The 27242-nt window shown below is 46.1% G+C and overlaps 1 protein-coding gene across 2 annotated transcripts in view; it reads right to left on the minus strand.

Annotated features, from left to right (window-relative positions):
* Window positions 1-27242, minus strand: part of EMC4 (ER membrane protein complex subunit 4) — a 153795-nt gene that overhangs the window by 110182 nt on the left and 16371 nt on the right. The window contains exon 1 of one of the 2 annotated variants that reach the window (XM_078644826.1): window positions 14551-14576. The exons of the other annotated variant lie outside the window; for it this stretch is intronic. The gene's annotated coding sequence lies outside the window, so the exon portion shown is untranslated. Of the gene's footprint in view, window positions 1-14550; window positions 14577-27242 lie in introns of those variants that run through there. 2 annotated transcript variants of the gene reach the window in all.

The following is a 27242-nucleotide window of genomic DNA, read 5'->3' on the forward strand; positions in this document are numbered from 1 at the left end:
AGAGCATACTGAGCTGAGGTGCGATTCTCCTCTGCATCTCGAATAGCCGCTTCACATATTACTCATGTCGCCACAGGTGTAGGGGGGTGTGACTGCGCTATGTGTCGAAATGATCTGCACTGACTACATCTCTGTTTCATATTGCTCCACAATATCCTCTTCATAGCCACCACTTGCTCGGATACTGGCCTGATGTCGGCTCTGCCGCGGAAATGCTAACTCTATACTATTGTGATGTTCTATACGTCCTCGCAACTATGATATGCTTTATCTTGACAACTCTGCATCCTCATGGTTGAATGTGTATCGCTGCCGGCCTGATATGGTTGTAGGCACACTGCTGTGTATATGAGCTCGAACTTCAATAAAGGTTTTTGAAAATTTAAAAAAAAAAAAAAAAAACGTAGCAGTAATCATTAAAAACTCATGCACGCTCACGGGGTACTAAACGTTTCTGGAATATAACCCTTTTTGTTGATATTGTTATTATGGATCAAGATCTGCACATACTAACACACAGTCTCCATGAGAACATCTGTACGCACCTCCAAAGTCTGGTCTGCGATAGTGACCCATGTAAAGTTTGGAATCACCTAATCCAATGACGCAATACACCATAACACCAATGCTGTCGCTCATCGCCTGGAATGTTAATGGTCTGAAGGTCAAATTAAAGAGGGGGTTGGTGTTACAATATCTAAAACGCAGGGCCCCAGCAATCACACTGCTACAGGAAACATTTTGCAGGGTCCACGTGTAAAGCACTGGATCGGTGGGGGTTTAAGCTCCTGGTACATTCGGAATTCACTTCAGGGGCCCGAGGGGTGGGTATCCTGGTTAGGAAGCAATTCCCTCAAATTATTCACTGCTCTTTCACAGACGATCTGGGTCAATTTGCTGCGATTACGATCCAACGGGAAGGTCGCCTAATAAATTTAGTGACAGTATATATACCACCTGCCTTACATTTGACAACCTTTCAGGCTTTAGGAGCGTTCTTACTTGCGCTCCCAGAGGGAGATCTGGTACGAGGGGGAGACTTTAACACGACGATGGATGATGCAGCGGATCATACACCCGCCCCAACACCGCCTTCGATCACCACTGGCTTACTTTCTAGAGGCGCATGGACTGCTGGACATCTGGCGGTTTCGGAAACCACACATAAAACAGTACACCTTTCATTCAGGGGCGCACAATAGCCTCTCCCGCATTAACTACATTCTTACGGCAACTGACAATATGGGCAGATATGGGGCAGTTTCATATCTACCCAGCCGAATCTCTGATCACTCCCCAGTGCTGGCAGAGTTCAGATCACACGGCCCCACCCAGCGTCGTATGTACCCCATATAGCCGGGATTCCTACATAATCCTAAAATTCGGAAAGGGTTGCTTAACACGACTGAGCATTACTTTAAAGAAAATGAAGCCTCGGTCTCTTCTCCGCGAATTCTGTGGGAAGCTTACAAACCAGTCCTACAGGGGCAGGCCATCTCCCTCATTGAAGGTCACAAAAAAGAAAAGAAAAAGGAGATAGAAGCTTTAGAACAGGAAGTGCATCATTTGGAGTCCCAACATGCTGGGGACCCCTCAAATGCCAACACACATCGACTGCGCACAAAACAACAGGAATATAGGGAACATCTTTGGGCAGATGCCACGACTTGCATCACAGCAGTTCAGCATAGAGTCTACGAATCGGGGGATAAAGCAGCCAAACTTCTTGCCTGGTTAGATAAGAGGGATCGAGCGACTAGATGGGTGGCGGAACTCAGATTGAATAACGCAGAATTAATATCGGACCCACAAGAGATAGTGACTGCACTGGCCGCACACTATGAGCGGGTGTACGCATCCACGAACACAACCACGGTTCAGGAAGCGGTCGACTTCCTTAGGGACATTTGCATGCCGGGGCTCATATCGGAAGAGGCCGAAGGGCTTGATCCAGATATCACAGCTGATGAGCTCAAGGTAGCCATCCACAAGATGCAGTCGGGTAAGGCCAGTGGCCCCAACGGCATCCCTATGGAACTCTATAAACGCACGGCTGATACCGTGGCACCACATCTGTTGAAAATGTATGCAGCCAGCTGGGCCCTAGAGATCAGCGTATTGCCACCATAGTGGCCATCCATAAGCCTGGCAAACCAGTTGTGGAGTGTGCATCGTATCGCCCAACATCATTGATCAACGCAGAGAAAACCTAGTCCTGCTTGATCCCAGGTGTTGCCTATTGAACATCTGGTACAAAAGGGGGTGGTGATGGACGGAGCACCTGAACTAATCAAACACTCACACCTAGTCAACAGATCTGGGTTTAATCCATCACCGTTCTTTAGCCCACTCGGCCACCCCAGTTCAGACATGGCCATATGCAAATCAGTCTGACCCTGTGCCTCATGGGAACAGTCCAGCCCCAACTGCCATGCCATGCCTTCCCTGGTCCGGAAACCACCCCCTTTTGTACCACTTTGTTCGCCATAAGTTGGCAGGGCATGCTCAGACGTGAGTCCCTTGCTCACTTTGCCACTGGATTCAAGCAAGCCACTGAAGACGGCTGAAATGAGGGATTTGGACGTGGTCATGGTGGCTGAGAAAGCCACGTATATCCATAAAGGGTCCACAAAGAAATCTGAGAGAGTATGGGGGAAGTGGAACACCTATAGAGGTCATATATGTTCCCCTCCTGTTGCGGATCGAGACTCAGATGATGAGGTATAATACTTGTATTTGTAGCAATGATGTATCATTATGTACAGTGTTGGCTGGTACGAGTCTGACAAAGTACAATCTCTTTCAAAAGAAATGTAATTGCAGATCTTGTTTGCTCTATAGTAAAAACGTTTTTTTTTTAACTCATGCACGATTGCACCAACAAAGCATAAGACACCTTTGAATGCCTTAAACTATCCCTTAATCTCCGGCCAATCACATATGCTACATATTCAATGTATCATCTACCCAGTGGCAGTACTAAATACATTGACTAATTATCTGAATATATAACTGAAAGTCGCACACTCTCCAAAAATACCATCTTTCTTGACAACTTGAATGCCAAATGGGGGAATCTAAAAAATAAAAAATTACAGACGTACAAAACATGATCAAGCTACACAACGTTCAGCAAAGGGTCTCCCTGCGCGCCTATTGAGGATGGTTTCTACCTCTCATCCTGATTGACTAGTCTGACCATCTTACTGTTCATTTCACATTCTCATTTAGTCCACCCGCACTTCTTCAAATCTGCCATCTACAAACCACTTATCAGTCTTTGTTCCCAAATTCAGTAAGATCAACCCAAAGAAGTCAAAATAATGTTTTTTAATATGACAGCATCATTATAACTATAGTAGACCTATTAGCTAATCTACAATTCAAAATTCCCACATGAAACCAAGCGGACCTTCGTTCTTGGAATCGATCGTCCAAGCAAGGAGCCTCCTAACGAACACTGAGAATAAATGGAAAAAAATTAACTGCCACAAATGTTAACATGGAAATCGATGCATTCATCAATAAAAATGAAATCTCACCCTTATTAACAGAATAACCCTCTGTGAACTCCACATCAACCTCGACTCGCAAAAATGTAGTCAAGCAGGCTAGGAGGCCAAGGCCCGGGATTGCTGATTGACAGGTCACAGGTGGGAGGGTGCATAGCTGGCATGCAAAACGCTTGGGCAGGAAACTCTTGATCAATCCCACAGAAAGGCTCAGCAACATTACATGGGTCATGAGAGATTGTCCCAATAAAGCACACATGGCCGGAGGGGGTACGCGTGCTATTAAACACCAAAAAAAGCCCGATGCCACATGAGTTAGGAAAACATAGCCAATCAGGACCTAGCACACGCAGTGATCAAGCGCTCCCTGTGCCAGACATCTGGACACGTTATCCACTGGCCATGATGTGTCCACACGAGATCGAGACCTACCTGTGGTAACCACTAGACAATTCATCTACGACTTCAAAGGCAGCAACCAACATTCCTCACCATACATGGTATGCCGGAAACTTTTACAACCCATCATGTTTGTTTAGAAGAAGGACACATACCGATTGTAAATGGGGATAGTTCTCAGACCTTTTGTCTGCAACTGCTCTCCCAGCCGCAGTTTAATAAAACAAACTGTTCCTGTATTGCCAAACACCTCTTGCCTACTGTTTTTTAAATGATTTCAACCTCAAGCAACACAACTCCTATCCAAGCTAAGACATCTCAAAAAACAAAATAGCCCACATCTCAGCAGCAAAGTTTCATTTCAGAAAGATGCAGCACAAGAAGCAGCAGCCAGTAGCCAAGACCCCTGGAAGGGTTGTAAGAAGACAGCAGGCAGAAGCTGCTGAAAATGTGAGAACACTGGAACCCAAGATGCGGAAGACGGCGAGTGCCCTCTCCAGGCCCTGGGGGTGCGTGGAAAGGTCAGGCCCCAGCCAGGGCACTTCCTGGGCCTGTCAGGCTGGACTTTTTGCTCTCTTGTCTGGCTGTGCCTCGTGAAGAGCCACCAAGGTGCACCTCTGACTCTTTGAAGATGGCTGTCCTATGAATTGGAACAGACGTTTTGTGGTTGACATGGCCATGTGGAAATTAAAAGGTGAGCGTTGAGGGAGGAGCCTAGCTCGCGACCGAGATGGCCGCGCTTTAGCTCGGCTCCGTTCGCCCGCCTGTGTTTTTCACATTTATCCTGCATTTATCCTGCCCCGGGAAGCCCTCCTTGCTGTGTGGTACTACTACAACGCACTGCAGGCACTTACCACTTGTTCCGGTTGTCCTGGCTGCTGTGGGTCCGGTGCAGTGCCCCCGACCATTCCCGGGACTCGAAAGCGGACTGGCCTGGTTCTTCGTCCCGGCTCCTGGGCCGGATGCAGCCTGCGGGCTTGCCCTTCAAGGCGCGCTGGAGGTGATTGGAGGGCCGCTGTTCGTGTGAGCCGGAGGTTCCTGGCTGAGAGACTCCTGTGTGGCGGCAGCCTTGGATGGTGACGCTGCCCTTCATTATTGGGGTTCTTCGTGTGTTCAGCTTCCTCCCCCTTTGTTCTCTGGTCCGGCCATTTTGTTCTGTGCCGCCCGGACTCGGAGAACGGGACTGGCGACATTGGGGGGCCGGCGAATCCCCTTCTTCTGGTGGCCCCCCTTCCTGTCCGGGGTGTTCTTCTGCCTGTCGGCGGGACTTCATCTGCTTGACTGCCGCCCCGGCGGAGGTTGTTGGCCGCGCGGCCTGTTCGGGCTCTCAAGATGGCGGCCAACCCCATTTGTTTGGGCCGGGCCCGGACGAGCACTGGGGGCCCGCCGCAAGGCCCGGGTGTCGGATACTGTGAAGGTTTTCCTGCACTTAAGGGGATCTTAAACGTCCTGCTATCCTGGCGGCTCTCGGTGGCCGTGCCACTCCTGGCTCTGCAGACGGATCCTCACTGCGGGCCTCCCGGGCCCCCACGACCGGATGAGGCATTGATATCGCGGGGTGTGGCTGGTACTCTCCTGGCGGACTCGGCCCCGGCTGCCGCCCCGGAGGTGCGCAACCTGATGGCGCCTTCTCCTCCTGTGCTGCCTCCTCTGCCCTTGGCCCGGGAGCTGGATTTTGTTTTGCCGGACTTTCATGATTCTCCTGGTCCCTCTCAATCACCACTGCCCGATGACGTCTCCTGTGCCGGCCCGGATGGGTCGGTTTTTATGGATATATCCTTGGAACTGTGCCTGCATCGTTTGCTACATCCTGTGATTTTCCTGGATCTTCCGTGCTTTTCTTCCTGTGACTTTTTTGGACTCCCGTTGGACTCTCCTGCTGCCTGCCTTCTGTTCTTTCTGGCAGGGTCCTCGTTGGATCGGACCCTTACTGCTTTGGATAAAAAGGGTCAGGGCTGATGAAAACTGACTCTTATATGCGGTAGCTCATGAACGGTTTGGATGATCTCTGTGTCCTGATATGGTTCTGTGTAATTGGTTAATGCTCCTGGACTTTGGCCTGATACTCTTTGGCTTCCCGAGGACTTGGACCTTTAACCCGGGCGGGTGGATGGGTGCGTTTACTCCTGTCTTTGGCCCTCCCCCGTGTGTATGTTTGTTTGTCTTTACTCCCTTCTTTCCTTCCCTTCCTTCCCCCCCCCTTTTTATTGTCTTTTAATTCCAACTTTTCTTGCTCCACTATATTTCGGGTTCTATTTAGGGCGACAGGCACGCTGCGGGGGGGGTAGGCCGTAGCCTTCTGCAGGGGTGCAGGGTGGGCTTAGGGGTGGGTGGGGGGGGTCTGTTTGTGTCGGGGGGTCTTTTTTCCCCCCTTATTTTCCCTTTTTTGTTCTATGGCTCTTGTGTATTCACTTTTTCGGGACTCTGTCACCTCGTATCTCCCCCGGAGGTTTTCTGTCCTTCTTCCGGTGTGTGGCTGATTGTGGTTCGCTGCCTATTCTGGTATCGTGTTTCTGTTACATCGCATGCCGGTTTTATTGTCCTGTTTTTCCCCCTGGGGGTGCATGGTCTGGCGGGTGTTCCTTTTGTTGTCTTTTTCTCCCTCTTTCCCTTCCTCCTTTATGGAGGTCCCCCTTTTTCGTTGGGGTGCGTATTGTATAGTCTTTGTGATGGGGCTCTTTGACCACGTCTTCTTTGTTCGGGTAGGGGCGGAGGTGAGTGAGCGCGATTGACTGTTGCCACTGTCGCTATTTGATGGTCTGATTCTGTTTCTGTCCTTTGCTAGATTTGATTATATGGCTTCATTTTCTTACGTTGTGTTTATAAAATGGCGGCTTGCCGCGGTCCCTCCCTTGTATTCTCATAGACGGCCCGTTATTCCTTTGGTCCCCTCCCCGTGCTAGAAAATTAACCTTTATTATCCTGCTCTTGCTGAACGCTCGATGGTTTTTATTGCTTCACCAGTGCTCCTGATGTTATATCCTGTGCAGATCTTCTTTTTGTATGCTGGTTATTTGACCATTCTGTTCTGGCCAGCCCGTGGGGTTGTAGGCCAGTATTTGTGAGCTTTCATTGTTCAATAAAGGTTTTAAAAAAAAAAAAAAAAAAAAAAAAAAAAAAAAAGGTGAGCGTTCATTGCAATTTCCATATTTTGATTCTCCGGCGAATAAATTCTTACTAGGAGCAAAACAGTAGTTAAAAATCGAATTTTGAAAAAGTAAATAGGCATTGCTAAGTGCCTCACCTGCAAGTTTAAGGGCATAAATTGAGATCAGTTATTGCAGACTTTATTTTTGGAGAGATTTGTAGCTTTAAGGGGTGAACACTCGGAGTGACCCTCATGCAGCATAGGCTTGGAATGCATGGCATCCCGTTTACTTGAGAGGAGAGGGTAGGGTGTTAGTATGCCCAAAGTTTCACGGTTGAGGGCATGTACACTGTCTGGTTGAGGAGGTAAGACATAGAAGCCAGTTGAAGATCCCTGGAAAAATCAAGAAAAAGTGTGGCTGGAACATAAGATATGGCGAAAACCAGTTTTACTGATTTTGTGTGGTCAAATTATATGGAAACAGTCGCTCGGTAAAATGGTGTTTATGCTGAAAAAAGTGTGTCTAAACACTTGTATTATAATGGGAGGATAAGGTATCCGGGTATGTGTACTATCAAAATAAATTGAACCGCTTATCTCTATGTTGGTAAAATATCAATTTGAACTAGCATTTGCAAAGCCAATAGGGGTTTCAATTTGCCACTGGAAAGGCAAGGGTAAATCTGGCGACAATATGGGACGTGTACACTTACTGGCTGCCCAGCAGCTCTTATCTACAATTGCAAAGAGACCATTGAGTTAAATTGAGCTAGGTATAAATAGGGTGAGACCTGAATTTCAACACAGGAGGGTTGTCATCACATCCTCTGATGGGAAAGAACTAATACCACTTGTTATTGAATCAAAGTTTACCAACTGTTATTGAGGGCTTTGGATAAAACGGACATACTTAGTGGTCAACCTACTTCATCCTACAGAGAGACTCTTACCAGCACTGGTGGGTCACTAACATACTTTGGTCAGAAGCCTCGTCATCCTATTTAAGGAGAGTGTGGGGCTTGGTCAACAGCTGCTATCATACTGTTCAGTAAGAGAACTAACCTTAATATGCAGAGAACTTAAGGAGCAATCTGTTAGCTTCAATGTACATGGTTACATGAGTAGAAATCTGAGTGAGAACAGTTGCACTAGATTAGGTGCATTTGTCTAGTGTTGGGGTGGAGAGGTACCAGCTCAATATACAGGAAGCCTGGGAGGGTATGTTTGTACCCAGTAAGAAAGGAACTGAGCTAGCACATGTAGAAGGCCTCCGTTATCACGAGGTGCCATTCCAGAGGCTTGGAGAAGTTACAAGGTGACCCTAAAGCTTTGTACAACCACGAAGGCCTCCAGCTCTTGGGAGTGTAAGGTACTGAAGAGCATTGGTGCTGATACCACCAACAGAACAGCTCCAGCTTTCTCAGGATGAGCGTCAGCTGTTTGGTGAACTCAACACTGACACATGCATCGCCCGTAAGCGAACCACCCACATGTAATCAATAAACATACAACACAATTCTATCCACAAAAGAATTGTCAATATTATTTATTCTGCCCTATGCATGGTATTGTAAGATTGCCAATCTCCTCACATCCACCAAGTGTAAGTAGGAGCAATGCCATGGCTGTCCAACAGTTCTTATCTACCCTGACATAAAGACCACAGAATGCATTTGCTCCAACAGAGTGTAAAGGGCTGCACATGAAGAGATAGTTTACTCCTTTAAAAGAACGTTCCTTGGTACCCGAGCATGCACAGTTTAGCTGGCATGGTGAGAACACGACACACGCTTTGTGGACATTACTTCAAAGCCCTTTCTCACAGCTTGCTTGAAAAACACGTGCCTACTGATGACCCCTTGTATGTAACTATCCCCGTTGAATTTGCCCAGTGTTAAACGGCTTTCCACTCTCACCATCGGAGGAGGCGAAGCGCCAGACTGCAAACATCAGTTACACTGACCCTTGTGTATTTGATGGTGCTGTTTTCTCTAAAGCCAAAGCAATCAGCAGCACTAAAGTTTCTTAGAGGAAGTCAAGAACATTTTGAACAGAAATGCTTTACCCTACAAGTAGGTTTTGACCAAAGTGACTCACTACGTTGATATGTTAGAGGTCACGGTGTTAAGGGATTGATGCAAGCACATATCAGTAAAATGTACAATGTATTTTAATGCAGAGTTAGGGGGTGATATGCATTCCATATATAGGTGGGGAACCATTGGCTGTGAACGGCAAGGTGTTGGCCACAAGGCCGGGCCTGTAGCCATGCCCTGCAGCCAATCTACCCCGCCCCCCTGCCCACCCCCCAGCAAGGCTAGCAGTCAACCTCCAACAGGCAGCCAACCCGACGATGTGTCATTAGGCGGTGAACGTGGGTGGTGGCTTGGACACAGGGGTTGACTGCACCCCGTAGGCAGAAACCCCACGCTGCGCATGGACTTTTGCCCAGGGGGTTGGTCACAGGGCATGGCAAACCCCATGACCCACCACCCTGCCCTGAGCCTTAATAGGCCCCAGCTAGCCCATTCCTGGGGCCATAGGCCATAAGAAAGGAGAGGGGGTCAAAAGGCCCTTCCACCCAAACCTTATAAGGGCCCAGGGACCCCGTTCCCTGGGGCCGAATGTCATAATAAAGGATAAGGGGGCCAAGCAACCCAAGCGTGAAAGGTAGGGGCTGGGGGTGGGAGGGGGGGGAAGAGCTGTAGCCCCAGGCAGTTCTTCTTCACACACCGGTGGGAGCAGCAATTTCTGCATGCTCCATCCGGGCATGAGCAATCTGTGTTTCTCTGCCCACAGGATTGCGGGCAGGGAAACCAAAGACTGCTCCGACCCTGTGCATTTCTAAAGCTCTTGCCGGGTTGAAGCAGACATGCCTTCCATACCTGCACTACTGCAGGCAGGGAATTAGTGTTTGCTCTCAATAGGAGATCTAAAAATGCTCCCGCCGGGTGGAAGCAAACGTATGTTTCACTGCCTGCACTGATGCGGGCAGAGAACCTACTGTGTCCTGGGGCAGGCTTCTCGGGACACAGTCTGTGAGCTGCACCTGGGGATGGGATCCCCGAAGCCATGACTGGCTCACGGAGGGGAACCGCATGCCCCCCTTCCTTAGGTTTTGTTTTTCCCCCTCCTCCCCACGAGCGATGGGTTCCCCATGGCCTTTTCAGGCCTGGGGGAGGGCTGCCTCCCTCGCTCTCCTTCATTTAAGTATTGCTCCAGGAAATCGGGACTCTTAAAGGTTGGGAGGTAGGGGTCCTCTCTACCTTTTAAACATAGCAGCCCCAGGGGATGGGGTATCCAATGCCTCTTGGAGGTTTGGGTTGGAGACCTTGTGCCCCCACCCGGTGAGGGTTGTATATTTTTTTTCCATCACATGGGAGGCAGTTTTTTTTTTTTTTTACTTTACCGTAGATTCACGGGCCCTGTGCAGATTTGCCGCAATATTATTACAGGTTTTTTAGCCCCAGATGGACCCCATCCCTATGCCCAGGGGGCAAGGTATTCCGACCCCTATCTCCTAATGCCTTTTTTTCAGGGCTCAGGACTGAGTCTCAAGTCCTACGATGGCCGCTGCCACATCGTTATTAATGTGGTGACAGCCAATCAGCTCTTTCGATGAGATCGGTCGGGTCTGCGGCATGATCTATACAAAGTTTTTTAATCTTAATTGGCCAAAAACTACTGACCTGATGTATACCAAATCACAACAAGCATTTACAATTTGAAAAGTTTGAGCTATTGGCATTGTAAATGACAACATTTGTATTTATGTGTTGGTTTTGAAAACAGATAAATAAATGGCATCGTCATTTACAATGCCAATAGTTTAATCTCTGGCAAATGCCACACAAAAACACACAGACCCACACACACACACAGACCCACACACACCAACAGAGCCCCACACACCAACAGAGCCCCACACACCAACAGAGCCCCCCCCCCACACACACACACACACACACACACACACAGAGCCACACAAACAGAGCCACACACACAAGAGACACACACACTCAGACCCACACAAACACACACACACAGACCCACTGTTTACAGACACCAAAGAAGGCCAGGCGTCCCCCTGGGCGGGAATACGTAGAGGTTCTTCCCGCTCTCTTGTTCCCCCTGGAGCATCCGTTAGTTTACAACCACCATGCTGTGACATGCTCCTGCCACTCAAGTCTCCACAGTTCCAATTAGCTGATTTGTGCAGCGCCAGCCAGGCAGTTCTTGATGTTATTGACTTTTTGTTCTAGTTTATGATGAATACATTGGCTACTCCTTTACAAGACAAAGGGATTAAGGTCCTATCCTTTCCTTATTTCCTTTTAATTGATACCCCACTATACCCTCCATAGGAGCAGTGTGAACTGCTACCAAACTTTAATTCATATCAATACATTGAGTTGTGTTCGTTCACCCACTGCATGAAAATGATTAGTACTGTATCCTGTCCCATATGTAGAGGATTATTGATTAAAAATGCCAAAAAATAAAATTTTAAAAATCAGTGTGGTGCTTTGCCAATGCTTGTTGGTGGTGTTTTTGTATTGTGCAAGGTCGATGACAATGGCAACGGTCTCCAGGCTGATTCTATGATTCGGTTCTTTGGCGCGTCTATTTCAGAGAGCTGTTGAACCAGCGAGTGTAATCCGTGCTGCTGAGGGCACCCTAGGGAGACTGAAAGGCTGGCGTTATTGACAATGTGTGACGCCTTCTGGAGCGGTGGGGTGTGGCAGTGCTGACATGTGCTACTGCGAGACAGAAGCAGCCAGCCAGCTAATACGTTTGTGTTATCATGGTCATGATCCATGCTTGTTAGTGATTAAAGAACAAGTATGAATTTAATATACTTCAAAACTCTTATCCTGACTTGGATTTGCCCAAGAGCTTCACAAATGCAATCTCTTTTCGGCAGAAAAGCCAGTGATTGACTCTGCCCCAGCCCTTCCGACCTTATGGCGACAGTGGCCTGCTGAAATGTTGCCAAATGTACCCATGTGTCTGTCATAAAAAGTGACTGACCCGGTTCCATTTCTGCCAGCCTCTCAAGGGTGTCAGGCTTTTTAAAAAGTCTACAATTTACCATTTTCGGTCGGTCCGCCATTGAGCCGACAGGAGTGCAGCGCATGAACGGGCAACACATTTAAAATACATATTTCAGACTCTCGATTTCCTGCTAGAAAGCTGCATTTGTTGCCCCAGCTGTACTTGTGTGGTCTTAAGTCCTTATGTATCGCAACTGGTTCTTTTGTAAAGCGCTCTGACACATTCGGGTAATGTTCGCGCTATATAAAACCGCATTAAATAAAAAAAATTAATTTAAAAAAAGAGCGGCATCAGCCCGCCAGGTAACTAAAGTCTGACGTCTAGCTCTAGTCATCCCGTCTCAGAGCCCTGCTTTCATTTTCCATGAAAATCTTGTGATGCTTCGAGCCAGCGTGTGTTAAGTAGGTGCATGCCAACACGGGGGCATATCAGATTCTTCGCAGCCTGGCACCAACACCTGGGTGGGGCGCATGAGCTCATTGAAAATCCACTGAACTAGGCAAGCCTGGGAACTGAAGGCAGGGCCTATGGGGGCAGGGACAGGGGTGTAGCTTTGCCACGTGACACCGAGGGTCGGAGATGCAATCGTGGACCCAAGTTCAACGCGCCTAATGCATTATGGGAGTGGTAGTTTTAATTCATGACTCTTACGCATATTTTATTTAAGTAGTACAATAAACATAAAAGTTCTGTCTATTAAAGTGACACAGTACAAAAGCTTTCCAAAGCTTTCCTTCGCAAACCCAGAAGCTCCACCTGTTTGGCACCGCCGTGTACCCGCAGAGGCTGAACAGTAACAGAAGCATGTGTTTCGGTTCCCACTCGTACAGTGGCGAATCTCGCCCTCAGCCAACCCAGGCCTACAGGAAGCTGCGTGCGCCTCGGCTGGGCACCGCGTGTGTTTGGTCTCTTAACATATGGTCACACTTTTCCAGGAAAGAGTTCACACACCGAGTCCCACAATCTGGATTTTAAGGTCAACCACAGGGACCCGTTTTCACCGTGTACAGAATTATCAATAATCTTTTATAATTGGAATTTTGTTCCACCCCCTCTCTGCACTTTCAAAGAAAAGAACGTAAGTTAATACACAGATATCGAGCTTTTAAGGCACCTCACTGCCTCCTCGTTCAGGCCCCTATCGACTGCACCGTTCCTTGCACGCCCTCTCTGTTTTGCATTTCCAGATTTGCTGTTTGAGTTACATCCACTAAGTGCTAATTACAGCCTTTCAGGCTTAATGACCAATTTGGACAGGGCCTCAGACTGGCTTGAAGTAAACACAAAGAGACAAAAGTGTCTATGAGGCTGACTTCACAGCAGCCCGCAGACTGTGGTTTGCAAAAACAACCTTTGTTCCGCCTAATAAGAAAGCAACGGATCATGGCGGCCGGCGGCCTGCGGGGCTGTACCGTCCAGGAAGGTCTGCGTCTGCGGCCTGTCGTCACTTCGCTGTAACAAGCGTCATGCTTCGGAGATGGCGCGGAGATCTCTTCTATATCAAGCACCTGATAATCAAGGAGTGGTGTTTAAACGAAACATTTTAAATTCGTATTAGGAAGATTTCATCATAAAATATCTTGCATGTAAGTGTTTTTAGCTCCGAGACTTTCGCATAAGGTTTGGGCAATTTACAGTCCAGAGTAATGTGCCATAAAAAAATTCATAAAACGCTCTCCCGGGCGTTAACGGAAACATGGCTACAGTGTTCAGTTTCAAATAGCATAATACGAGAAAAGTAAAGAAAAAAAAAAATCAACGGAGAGCAGGCAGTTGGGGCATTCACATGTTAATTTAAGAAGCTCTCGCTAATCTTCTGATAAGCTGTTCAGAGTGACAGCTGGCAAAAGATTATGATCATCTGTGCACCCAAACAATGCCACAAGTGTTCAAAAATCCGTGTTTCCATAGTCCATGCCTCGCAAGTGCAAGAAATGTAAAAAAAAGTTTAAAACATATGTTTGATTTTATAAACAGCGTTTTGTATACAGTCGAAAACATTAACGCCAACCATAAACTAAACGCCACCCAGAGCCTTTGAATAAGAGATTCCACACCAGAATCAAAGCCCGCGGAGAAGCAAATGTTAAACAAGCATTTACAAGGGGCCGGAGACACGGACAGCGGGAGGGGGGCTGGAACAGGCACACGGACAACGGGAGGGGGGAGGGAACAGGTACACGGACAGCGGGAGGGGGGAGGGAACGGGTACACGGACAGCGGGAGGGGGCGGGAATGTGCAAACAGAAACATTTACAACACGGAGCATGTAGAGACGACAGCAACGAAACACACAAAAACGTAAAACAAACAAGGAGACAACATGAGACGGGATAGACGAGATGAGGTACACGTACAAACACGGGGCATGTGTTAGAAACAAAGAGAAACATTCACAACAAGGGGCATGTAGAGACCACAGCAAAAACACACACAAAGACGTAAACAAACAGGGAGACGACATGAGACAGTAATTATAAACAAAATGCTGCTTACCTGATCGGAAATAACAACTTCTTCCTGGCAACTTAAATCTCGCCGACCACTCCAGCAAAAGGCACTTCCAAAAAGACGAAAACAACACGGTAAAAAAAAAAAAAAACGCCCACCGCCGCAATGACGTGCTAAAAGGGGCTGGATGAGTAAAAATCGCGGGAACGCCCACGAATCTGCTCGCAGAATGACGAGCAGATCTCTCTTCCAATGGCTAGCCTCCATTTATGGAGCTAGCCAATGGAAAGAGAGGGTGGGACAACACACACATACTGTAAACATTAGATTTCGCCTGTGCCGAAAAGCTGCGCAGCTTTCGACAGGCGAAACCTAAAAAGCACTCTTTCTGAACCAAGTTCTAGCTTTCTGACAAATTTAGAGTAAATGCACTCAGCCGTTTGGGCTATGTCCAATGCTCCTATGAAATAATGAATGGGGAAAATGCGTTTTGGGGAGCACCCCCTTTTTTAGGTCGAGCCAAAAAGCAAATGCGAAGCATTTGCTGCCTGGCTCGAGAACTATTGTCACCCGTTTCTGGGAATGTGGACACGAGCTGGGCACGAGCGCAGATTTCACCTCATGGGCGCGCCCGGCGCCGTGCCCATCTCGTGCCTCATATTCCCGTGCGCAAACACACACACAGCCACACTCACGCATGCGCACATACACAGCCACACGCATACACAGGCACACACACACTGCATCCACACACGCACCCCCCCTTAAACAGACACACGCGCACACAGACACACGCACAGACACACTCAAACACACACAGACACATGCGCGTACACCCCCCCACCACCCCACCCCACCCCACTCACCGGGCTCTTTCTGCGTGACCCTCGGCAGGCAGCATTCAGTGTGCAGGGTTCCAGGACGTTCTCCCGGCAGTTCCTTCCTGTTTCTTTGCAGGCCCCGCCCACGTCCCAACGAAGGCTGCCTGACTTCCGCTAGCACTCCGTGGCATCACGCTGAACTTGATTCTCATTGCAGACCTTTAATTTGAGGATGCAACGCCGGCCAGACACTGGCACTAATGAGATCCCTTCTGACTTTGCGGCAGCCTGCTCTCATGCCAGGCGTTTCCCTGTGTTTGTCACAGCACGTCCTGTTCTCTGGGGCGAATGTCAATATTTCATATTACCAGAAGGTGCAGCGAGCGAAGCGAAATCCAAGCCAGGTCTCTTGGCAAAACCGCGGTTTTCTCTTCGGTCTGATGCCTTCTTAATGTGTCGGGTTTCATAAGTCAAAAATAATGATGTTTCCTTGCAGGGGGGCGTGTCTTCGTCGATCGTGGTTGTCGGCGCTCACTGTTGTGGAGAAGTGTGGCCCAGGGGTTAGAGGCAGCAGACCCGGAAGCTGAGATCGGTCCTGGACCAGGGTTCAATTCCCCGCCTCGGCGGTCTTGGGCTAAAAATTCCACGGACTCGATAATTCTCGCCCCGGTGCCTCCTCGACTCACGGGTTCACACTCTGCGACTCTGGGCAATAGCTTGCTTAATCTCCACAACGGCCCCTCGCGGCGGGATGCCTGACTTTCACCTTGTGGATACCCTGCTATCTCACAGGGGAATACCAGGAAGGGTTCCCTAAGCAAGCGCCGGGAAACCCACTGCGGGTAGCTGTGCGCTATATAAGCTCAACTACATTTACATTTATTTCCTCTGCGACATCCCTCAACGCTCTGGGTCAGATTCTTTATGCTTTTAAATGTGTGTCTGCCTGATTTGAAGCATACTTTTTTGCCTCACCGCATCTCTGTCATTTGCGCAACATCACTGTAGGTCACGTGCTTGCTGCACTTTTAAAACAATGACCCAAGGAAGGCCTCCCTCGAAGACCAGACGCTCCTGAAGAACAGCTGCTTCACAGAAAGATGGTGCAGTCATGGATGGCAATGTGCCTGCTGACCTCCCCCCTTCCCCACAGCAATGCCAAGAGCTTGTTTTAGTCGCTCGTCTACCGTGGGTCTTTCTCTGACCTCCGAATGATATTTTTTTCTCAGTTTCTCAGTTTAAGTCTGCACTTCGCATTCCTCTGCCCCACGGTTCCTTCTATTTCATACTTTTTTCACCCCAACCTGTGTTCCATCCACCAGGGTTACAGGTCAGCGCTGCTCCAACTCCCGTGTTTCCTACATAGGGTGAGTCACTCCTTAGGTTGCCAGTGCGGTTGTGCCAACTCTGCTCATACCATTCCGATGCGTGGGGTCCATGGATCGTGCCACTTTGACATAGATCTCCAGATAGTGGCAATAAAAACCTGCGACTCTGGCAAATATTGCAAGTGATTCGGAGGGCCATGAGATAATCAGAAAGAGGCTTCACAGTATGTATATATGCGTCCGCCTCCCTTGCCGAGCTTGGATTCGTCCAAACACTTGTGTCTCTGTGCACCTGCGTTCCCAGCTCGCTGATCTCACTTCCTTGACAGACACAAAACCATGTGCCGCCGCCAACACAACCTTTTGAACGGCAGAAATAGAAATGCCACATACCGAGCTGAGCAAACAGGAACATCGCTGGGAGTAGAGGTATCCTTACTGTACCTGTGAAACCAAGGAGTGGTGTCCCGAGTGTTGTGTGCCTAAGGGCGTAATGTAGGCAGGGTAACTGGAATTATGCGGCAGCGTTAATTAAATTATGCAACAAGATAAGGCACATTATTCAGCATAATGCAGCACATTTTGTGATAGTATTGTTTAATTATTTCTAAACATGCTTAAACTGTCTGATTATTTTTACAAGTGCTAACACTTTCTGAGCCAAGCTTTCATTCACGAGTAACAGTTTAACACCCAGATCCTGCAATAAGCAACGGAAGATCAGTCAACGTTTTCAAAGGGTGTAGCCACATTTTTACTAACTTTGGATACGTTGGAGCTAAAAAAATTGGGTGTTCAAATCTGCAGATAATGGATTGTGCGTCAAATGTGGCAAGTCCATAGCTATGTGGAAAACACCACAGGCGCAAAATCTCATAATTCCACTGGCTTTGGAAATAGTGCCATGAAGCCTCCTCACCACAGGAGCGATTCGTTTTACAAAAAACATGCGAGTGCAGGTTGCCAAACCCTTACTTAGAAGGCCCCTAGTGGTGTCGCTAGAAATTGTTTGTTTTGAGAGCGTACACGAGGAGACCTAGCTACTACTGATGGGTTCACGTCACCAATATCATGAGTATTCGTAAAGCGCGTCCATGCATGCGTGGGTCCGTAATGCTGTAATTGACACATGCTGGCAGTAAGAGTTTGGCCCATCTTCCTGCCTCCTGTGACTGCCGAGACCTGCAAGAATGTCACCCCGAACCAGATAATGCTCCCCCAGGCAGGCACCAGCTTCCCTTCCTGATCCTTTAAAGCAGTCACTGTGTATTGTGTTTATAGAGGGACCAAGAAAACAACAGGCATTTGCAATTAGATAGGTCTCGCATTTATGCAAATTTGAGCTATTGGCATTGTAAATCACTATGCCTTTCATTTATGTTTTGGTTTTTAAAACCTAAATAAAAGGCATTGTAATTTACAGCGCCAATAGATTAAACTCTCGTCAATACGAGACCTAACGCTAGTACGTTTGCAAACGTGAAGAAGTGCTCTTTATTTTCCCCTGGAAATGGCATGCTAAAGCCAGTATTTCCACCCGTGGTTTGGTTTCATGCTGTGAATGTTCTGCTGCCCCTGGGTGTCGCTGCGCCTTCTCAGTGGTTTTCTGTACTCCGGGTTCTTAAAGGAGACTAACTAGGGAAAGCAAAACAAGTGATTTTTTTTTTTTTTATCATTAGCAATCTTTATTGTTTATACCAGCACGGAGGAGGGTAATGAGGGACTTCAAACGGTGTGAGCTCTGGATATTTTTTTTGTAGCAAGGGCTCAAATTATATTCTCAATTGTGGATCAAAATGGAGTGGACACCCATGGTGAGCAGGTTTCGGGCGTAACAATACGGACCTTAGCATGGGCTTTGTCAGTGAAAAGTAGACCCCCCCCCCCTTTCCCTCCAAACAGTCCTGCGGTTTCTTCTCGTCCCGTACCCCACCCTGCTCAAGCATTTCATGCGGCCGGCTAGCTGGTTGCAGCATTCCTCTCTGTGATGGAGCTCCTGCTGCAACGGATCCCTGTAGTCTCTCTATGAGCACGGCTGCTCAGCTGTCCATGGCAGAGCCTGCTGCTTTCCATTCCCCACTCCTGCAGCCCTCTCCTTCCACAGGCTCCGGTTTTCAAACACTCTTCAAATGACTGTAGGGTCCACAGCATCGGACTGTAATGTGGCAGAGCAAGGTGATGACGTGGCTGGTGCATCCATCACAAAAGGTTAAGAAACAACCTCAAGGCCACCTATTGGCGATAGTAATGGCCCTGTTGCTAAGGCACAGGAGCACCAAAACAAAGCCTGGGGCTCTAAAAATCCCAATAATGCCAGGTCATGCTCATAACATAAGCATACCAATGAATCACCTCAAGAGGGTTTTGTTGTTGCAATTTATAAAATCATGTAGACAGCACACACAACAATCTTCTGTACCTGTCGCTACATTACTGAAAGGCAGTGTACCTTTTTTTATGAGGAAAGAATCCCAGTTGCCCAAAAGTTGCTTCTAAACTTGCATGGAGTGAAATGCGGTAGAAAAGAAATGACCAAGCTGTCAGGTTTCAATAAATGTGATCATGCGTTTTACACCATGCCCACTAAGAAGCTACATAGATGCTTTCTAATGCTATAGAAAAGTGTCTTGCTTGTTGTGCCTTTCTGCCCTCTGTTAGACTCGTTTGTCCCTTGTTTTTGTGCCCTTCTGCCCTCTGTTTTGAGAAAGAATCCATTGAATTTCTGGATTTAAAAGTAATGGTAAAAGACAATCATTTAGAAAGCCTTTATTTCAGAAAAGAGAAGGCTGGCAACAGCCTATTACATGCGGGAAGCTGCCACACGACAATCTAAAGCGTAGCATCCCATTGGGAGAACTGCTACGAGCAAAAAGAAATTGCAGCTCTCCCTTGGGATATGAACTTGAAAAGAAATGTATGAGTAAACGATTCCTTGAGAGAGGATACACTCATAAGCAAAGCCTGTAGTGAAGCTGATAAAAGAGACAGAAAAGATCTCTTAGAAATCAAGCCAGCTGAATCGACTCCGAATATAGCTGATGCAAAAATAAGATTCATTACGACATTTTCTAACCAAGCACAGTAAGTCAGAAACAGTCTAAACAAATTTTGGAAAGTCCTGAAAACAGATAAGGACTTGTCCACGGTGGTGGAAGACTTTCCTCAAATTACCTTTAGAAAGGCAGAATCATTAAAATACATCATATGCCAAAGTACGATGATTCCTATTGCAAATCACCAAGGGGGGAATCCAATACGCTGCTTTTACACGTGTAACAAAGGTAAAGCGTGTAAAAACAGAAAAAAACTGTAAACAAGTTACACTATCAGTCAATCAAAAACCTTTTGTGATTATGAAACACGTTATACGCAATACAGATCATGCAGTATATGCCCTCAGATGTCCATGTGATAAATTCTATATTGGAAGCACAATCCACCCAACTAAAAAAATTATCCTTGTACATCAGAGGGCCATCACAAAAGAAGACAAACAGTACCCCATAGCTCGACATTTTAAGGAAACACACTGACAAAACACCAATCTCCTATCCTTCTGCGTTCTTGATACAATTCCAGCTAGAGAGAGGGGAGGCACTAGAAATCTAGAGCTTAGACGCTTGGAATCCAAATTGATAGTACATTATCACACAGAACAGCCGTTAGGACATAACATAGACGAAGAACTGTCAGTCCACCTGGGAGACTAAGTTTCAATTTATATCCCATTTTGAGTGTGCCTCTATTTTAGATCTTTAAATATTGATTACCAAATACGACAATTAGTATTGTTTTTTAAGGCTTCCTAAGACATTATGTAACTGTAAATATATGCTGCTTGTATATACACACACAAGTTTTTAACTCACTTTTAGTGATATGGTTCTTTGTATATTTTTCAGATCTCGCATATATGAATGGTGCTCATGAATTGGAATCACTATGTCGAATATCTGTTGCAGCGGAAAGATATAGGTGGATGAACTATTTGATTTTTGATCTCATAATAATTGTATATTAGAAACTAGCTCCTTTACTTTATGATTTTGTTTTATATTTGATGTGACATTCCATATCTCTATGTTATCATCTCTGACAGATTTGTACATAGAAAGTTATTCTATTATAGACTGTTGGTAATTGATAACGGCTATATAAGACAACATTAAGCCGTAATGTATCATTGGCAATATATGCCGAAACATTTATTAGACAGTATGCTAGTGCCGAGAATTTGAAGGCGCTTATGATATGTCACAGACTACTGGATTTAAAAGTAGGAACTAGCCGGGAAGCTTTATGTGAGATTAATAAAGCTGTGGACAATTGAATTTACTCCACCACCAAAATAAGAATATGCCGCATTTAAAGATTATATTACAATGCATTTAGCAAAATACAATTTATTAAATGAGATATAATTCCAATGATTTATAAACAGAGATATGTGAAAACACAATGTTTAAAATAATTGCAATAGCGAGAAGTCTGTTTTCACTTGTTATGATTTTTTGCACTATCACGTGATGTTTATTTAAACTTTCAATGTGGACAACCTCGATACTCGTGACCAAAGAAACTTTGTTTTCTGAAACGCGTTTAGTTCTGCCATTAAATTCACCTTATCAGCATATATATATATCCAAAGAGCCCTCGCGCTCTGAGAAGGCACACAGCGTCCTCCCCACTCCACGTGTTGCTTGCCTCTCTCTCACTCGTGGTTTCGCCTTCCACGCATTTTTCTAGTAGTCGACGCGTTTCGAGGCTGGTACGCCTCTTCTTCCAGGGCAGGGCGGGGTAAGAACACACACACTGCTCGCTTCATTCCCCATTTATTTCATAGAATGAAACACCGCCCTAAGTGGGCGTGGCCTTGGCATCACATCCAGCGGAATGCTGGTACTTATAGTCCAACGGGCAGTGATGTATATGTTGCCTATAGTAGGCTCTGTTCCCCTCCCTTAGTATGCCGTATTGTACACCTTATAGTAAGGAGGAAAGTCAGAATTCACGACTGTTTGATTGCAGGGAGATCGTGCTGTCCCAGGAAAGGATCGTCCCATCCATCAGCTCTCCGCACTCAGTCACACAGTCCAAACTAAGCCGGAGTCGGTGCTCTTCTCCACGGCTAGGGTAAGCCGTGCAACAAATAAACCACCAAAGAGCCCTCGCGCTCTGAGAAGGCACACAGCGTTCTCCCCACTCCACGTGTTGCTTGCCTCTCTCTCACTCGTGGTTTCGCCTGCCATGCATTTTTCTAGTAGTCGACGCGTTTCGAGGCTGGTACGCCTCTTCTTCCAGGACAGGGCAGGGCGGGGTAAGAAAACACACACTGTTTGCTTCATTCCCCATTTATTTCATAGAATGAAACACCGCCCTAAGTGGGCGTGGCCTTGGCATCACATCCAGCGGAATGCTGGTACTTATAGTCCAATGGGCAGTGATGTATATGTTGCCTATAGTAGGCTCTGTTCCCCTCCCTTAGTATGCCGTATTGTACACCTTATAGTAAGGAGGAAAGTCAAAATTCACGAGTGTTTGATTGCCGGGAGATCGCGCTGTCCCAGGAAAGGATCGTCCCATCCATCAGCTCTCCGCGCTCAGCCACACAGTCCAAAAACACACATATATATATATATATATATATATATATATATATATATATATATATATATATATATATATATATTTATATACACACACACACACACACACATATATATATACACATTATATATATATATATATATACACACACACACACACATATATATATATATATATATACACACACACACACACACATATATATATATATACACACACACACACACCCACATATATTACCTACTGGCGGTCGCCAGTAGGTATATATAGTTAGGATTTTTTCTCTATGGGATTTTTGAAAATTCTATGTCTAATAACTTTGGCGTTTGTGGACGGAATTGGCTGAAATTTTCAGGAAAATGGCACATTTTGTTTCTGAGCAGCCCTTGAAAATTTGGGGGGGGTTCGTCAAGGGGGGGCCGAGAATAAAGGGGGGTCCCAAAACGTGTTTTTAACATTGAGTTTTCCATAGGGCGGTTGGCCTCACTTTTAGCCCGAACGGCTGAATGGATTTGCACGAAACTTGGCAAAATTGTAGGGACTGGTAGCCCGATGTGCCTTTTGTAGGTCTCAATATATGTGCTACAGTGGATTTTGAGAAATTAACGTTTAAAAAAAGATATATATCTGTAACAGCGGACCGGGCAGCGCTCCAGTACGCGTACTTTTCGCGCAACGGAGCTTTGTGAAGCGAAGCGGATTGGTTCTCCGGCGTCTGTAAACATTCCAAACAGTCCGTAGCGGCCGCCATCTTGTCTCTCGGTAGGATCGAGAGACAAGAGGAGGCCAAAGCGAAGGGGCAAATGACCATAAGGGGGCATAGTAGATCCTCGCTGACCCCCTAGGTTTGATGTGGAGGTTTTAAAAGGGCCCCGCGGGGCAAAAAAAAATAATAATAATAATAAAACGGCTGAATGGATTTGCACGAAACTTGGTAAAATATTAGGGACTGGTAGCCCGATGTGCCTTTGCTAGGTCTCAATATATGTGCTCCAGTGGATTTTGAGAAATTAACGTTCAAAAAAAGATATATATCTGTAACAGCGCTCCGCTTCGCGTAACGGAGGTTTGCGAAGCTGATTGGTCATTCTGTCACTGGGCTATAGTTGGGCTACATCTGGCTGATATTTGGGCTACATTTGTTTTTTTTGTCTCTGGCGGCCATCTTTGGGCTACATTGGGCTACATTGGGCTTCATTGGGCTTCATTGGGCTACATTGGGCTACATTTGGGCTCCAACATATATATAGGCCAATGTAGCCCAATATATATTTTTCAAAGTTAATTTTCGTAAAAACCACTGGAGCATATATCTTGAGACATAGCAAAGGCACATCGGGCTACCAGTCCCTACAATTTTGCCAAGTTTCGTGGAAATCCATTCAGCCGTTCGAGCTAAAAGTGAGTCCAACCGCCCTATGGAAATGAAGGAAATGAATGGGTAATTTGTAATTAGCAAATAGCTCATCGCAAACTAGGAATGGTAAAGAATCGCTATTTATTCCTTAAAGTTCGCTATTTAGGAAATGCAAAAAACTTTGATGATACATATGGCGGTTCATCTCTAACAAGATAAGAAGCATAGGGATAGATTTATGATGACTGGCGCATCACCAGGGATGTGTTAGTCATTCTGTGCCGCTGTTCCGTCACCTATGGTGAGCTGCATTTACAATGCGGCGCATCATGGGGCAAAAACAGCACAGATGCGTGATGTATCTGTGCCGTAAAGGTGGCGCATTGCTGGAGTTGTATCGCAAGTGTGATGAAGCTCCAGCAAGGGTCGGGGGTGCCCCTGTCGCAGGGTTTCTGTTCTCACACAGAACTGTGGACAGAGGATTGGAACCTCGGCGAATTAGGGTGTCCCAAAACTCACCTTAGTAATCAAAAACCCCTTAGCAAGCTAGGTACAGTGTCATATTGGATATAACAAACTCTCAATGTTTAGACAATCCAGAATATGAACTTATAGTACCTCAGGATACGTGGAACTCATGAACAGTCGGTCGTTATATATTTTTTAGAAATCAGAACATGGAGTTAAGAAGAACACATGTGTATTTGAAATGTTTATTTACTAATGCCGTCTTCTCAGGCGTAGTATCTTAGATAATACAAGTACACATATTATCAGTAGCAAAATTACCAGCATAGTTACTAGTACATAAAAAGCGAATGGTGACAGTATGTTAACATGCTGTAAATGAATAAGAGTTAGCAACACTTATAAGCAGCCACGGGCCGTGGAGGGAGTTACGGTGGGGCAGGGGGGCAGGGAGGCGGGGAGGGGGAGGGGCAGGGTGGAGAGGGCTCCACCCTGCCCCTCCCCCTCCCTGCCCCACCGTAACTCCCTCCACGGCCCGCGGCTGCTTATATCTCACCCTCCCTAATACACATATTATATTATTTGCTAAGAAGGTCTGTTTGTGTTGGTTTAGGGCGTGCCCATACTTTAGTGTCTTAGATTTGAAGGAATCACATCAGCATACACCAGCTCTCTCTTCATGTGAACCGCATCAACTGTTGTGTATGTGTGTTCGGCAAAGCAATATAAAACCCGCCTCATGCCCAGAATTGGCAGAAGCTGCACTTATGTTATGAGTATGAAGTCGTGGAGATCAGACCTCATAACAATTCTGTATCGTGTTGTTCTTGAAACTTCAGCACTCGCTGTACAGATATAGTTTAACAAGCAAAGCAGATAGTAGAGCAATAACATATTATTCTCATGTAAACCACGATGAACTACTAGGTTGAAAGCTAAAGCAACAACTAAGTGTCGTGTGCAGAAGTTGCAAAAAAGGAAAAATGGCGTTTAAACCGGTAAGGAGCCCATGCTAACTTAACACGGTGTAAAGATATCCAGGACCTAGATGACACCTCCCCATGATCCGGAAACGAACTGAATAAGATAATAGAAGTGCCATCTCATGAGAGCAGATTGCAACTTTATATGTGGACGGTCCGCAAGGTAAAACATTAAAAACTAGGAAAATGTAATGCTAAAGAAAAATAAAACAGCCAAGTACTTTATCGAGTGTTAAGCCAATAGGCAAGCTAAATAATAAAAACTTGACAAATAAGTCAATGAATTGTCAATGAAATGCTAGTACTCAGCATATCAAACATGAAAAAGGTCTATGACATAACTGTGTATGCAAAATAAGCTGCAACAGCCTCCAATAGGAAGTCACCGTCTTCATCCGAAAAGAGTTCAGCCATCCAATTTAAAAGCGGAAAAGAACATACGTGCTCTCCCAGCACCGGATCCTCTATCACCATCAGAGGACAGCTCGGTGGGTTTTCAAGAAAGCTCTGTTCCAAGAAAGACTGTGTTGCCGCCAGTAAATTCCAGGGACCAATTAGTCCATGCATCAATGCCACAGCCATAATCCTTTCGCCAGGACAAACCAACTCGTGAGTAATGATAGGAGTCATCAGCTGATTAAAGTCGACGTCAGGAGAAACCGGTCCGCAGAGACACAAATCAATGGCCCAATCGAAATCACAGGTCAGGCAGTGAAATACAGGCTGGACACAGGTGAAGTAGGAGAATCGAAAAGATAATCCATATGCCGTGCTTAATATCGCCAACGGCATTGTGCCATAATATTCTAGCATGCGATTGCGGAACAGTGTCAGCAGCTGCAGGGCGGGAGCTTGCACAGGAGGGACATCCATATTTAAAAATGTAAAAAAGCACAAGAGCGTCCGCTGGTAATGCAAGTAAAAATGGGAATCCACGAAGCAGAGTGGAAAAAATAGAATGAAAGAAAGCAGGGATGACTCCAAAGATTTTCTCAAATGAAGTCACGAGACCACTGGTAACAACTTTAAAAAAGTGCGCCAGGGCCTTTGTGGAGGACGCGTTAAAGATAGTCCGAACCATCTTGCTGAAATGGAAAGGCAAATCTGTATTGAAAAGGGTCTGCACCTCTGTACGGGTGTTCGCTATGTGAAGTACGAAAGTTTCACGGGCCGAACTCAAGGCCACCTCTCTCTGAGACAAAAGAGCTCTTATTCTTGCCATGCCGTTGAAATGTGCTCCCAAGGTTGGTATTTGTGGCGAGATTGAAAACTCCCTATGTTCATGTGTGGGAGGAAATAGAACATTTCTGCAGCAAATAACCCGTTCACTTACTGTTACGATAAAAGGAATACTTTTAATTAACCCAGAACAATCTTCATTATTGAGCATCAAATAACTACCATTTTCCAACAACTTGAACGTGGGGATGATAGCAGGAACTGGCGTGCCTTGCAACACGCAAGCCATATTTGGTCGGTGTTTGTTGCATGAACCGTGTAACTGTATGTGCCTACACATTAGTGAATGATCTGGCGTCTCAGTGCATTCCTCTCCATTCAGATAAACTTCTTGATCATCTTTGAAACATCTGTATGTGTATGGAAGCGACCAGACCTCATGAAGAAAAGCACTACCTAAAGGTTCATAACAACCTATTGGTATATATTTCATACAATTTGAAAACTTATATAAAGCAAAAGGCAGCGTTATTAAACCGTGGATAAGGCACGTTGCCAAAAAACCCGCAATCCTCTGCTGATGATGTCACTGAGCATGTCATGAATGATGTAATATGTGACATCATCAGCAGTGGATTACGGGTAATAGTATCTCTAGTTTACTCCCCTATAGCTGTCTTTCTTTTAACATAAGTGTCTGTTTCCTTCCCTTATACTTACTGTTCTTTTTAAAAAAAAAAATTTTTGGTCCACTTCCGGTTCGCGTACCGGCGAGCGAACTACGAGAAATAGAGGTTGGCACAGTTCCAAATATTGTACCAATTTTTTAATAACGGGGAGGTAGTTCTGAAAAGAACTTTTTTTTTTATTGTTTTTGTTGTTTTATATTTTTTTTATTATTTTTCTGAACAGTTTTATATTTTTTGGGGTTTTTCTTGGAGGGGGCAATGAAAACGATTCATTGTAAAGGGCTCAACAGGAGCAACAAAATAAA

This window comes from Lissotriton helveticus, chromosome 5_1 (genome assembly GCF_964261635.1).
Source record: "Lissotriton helveticus chromosome 5_1, aLisHel1.1, whole genome shotgun sequence".
NCBI classification, from domain to species: Eukaryota; Metazoa; Chordata; class Amphibia; order Caudata; family Salamandridae; genus Lissotriton; species Lissotriton helveticus.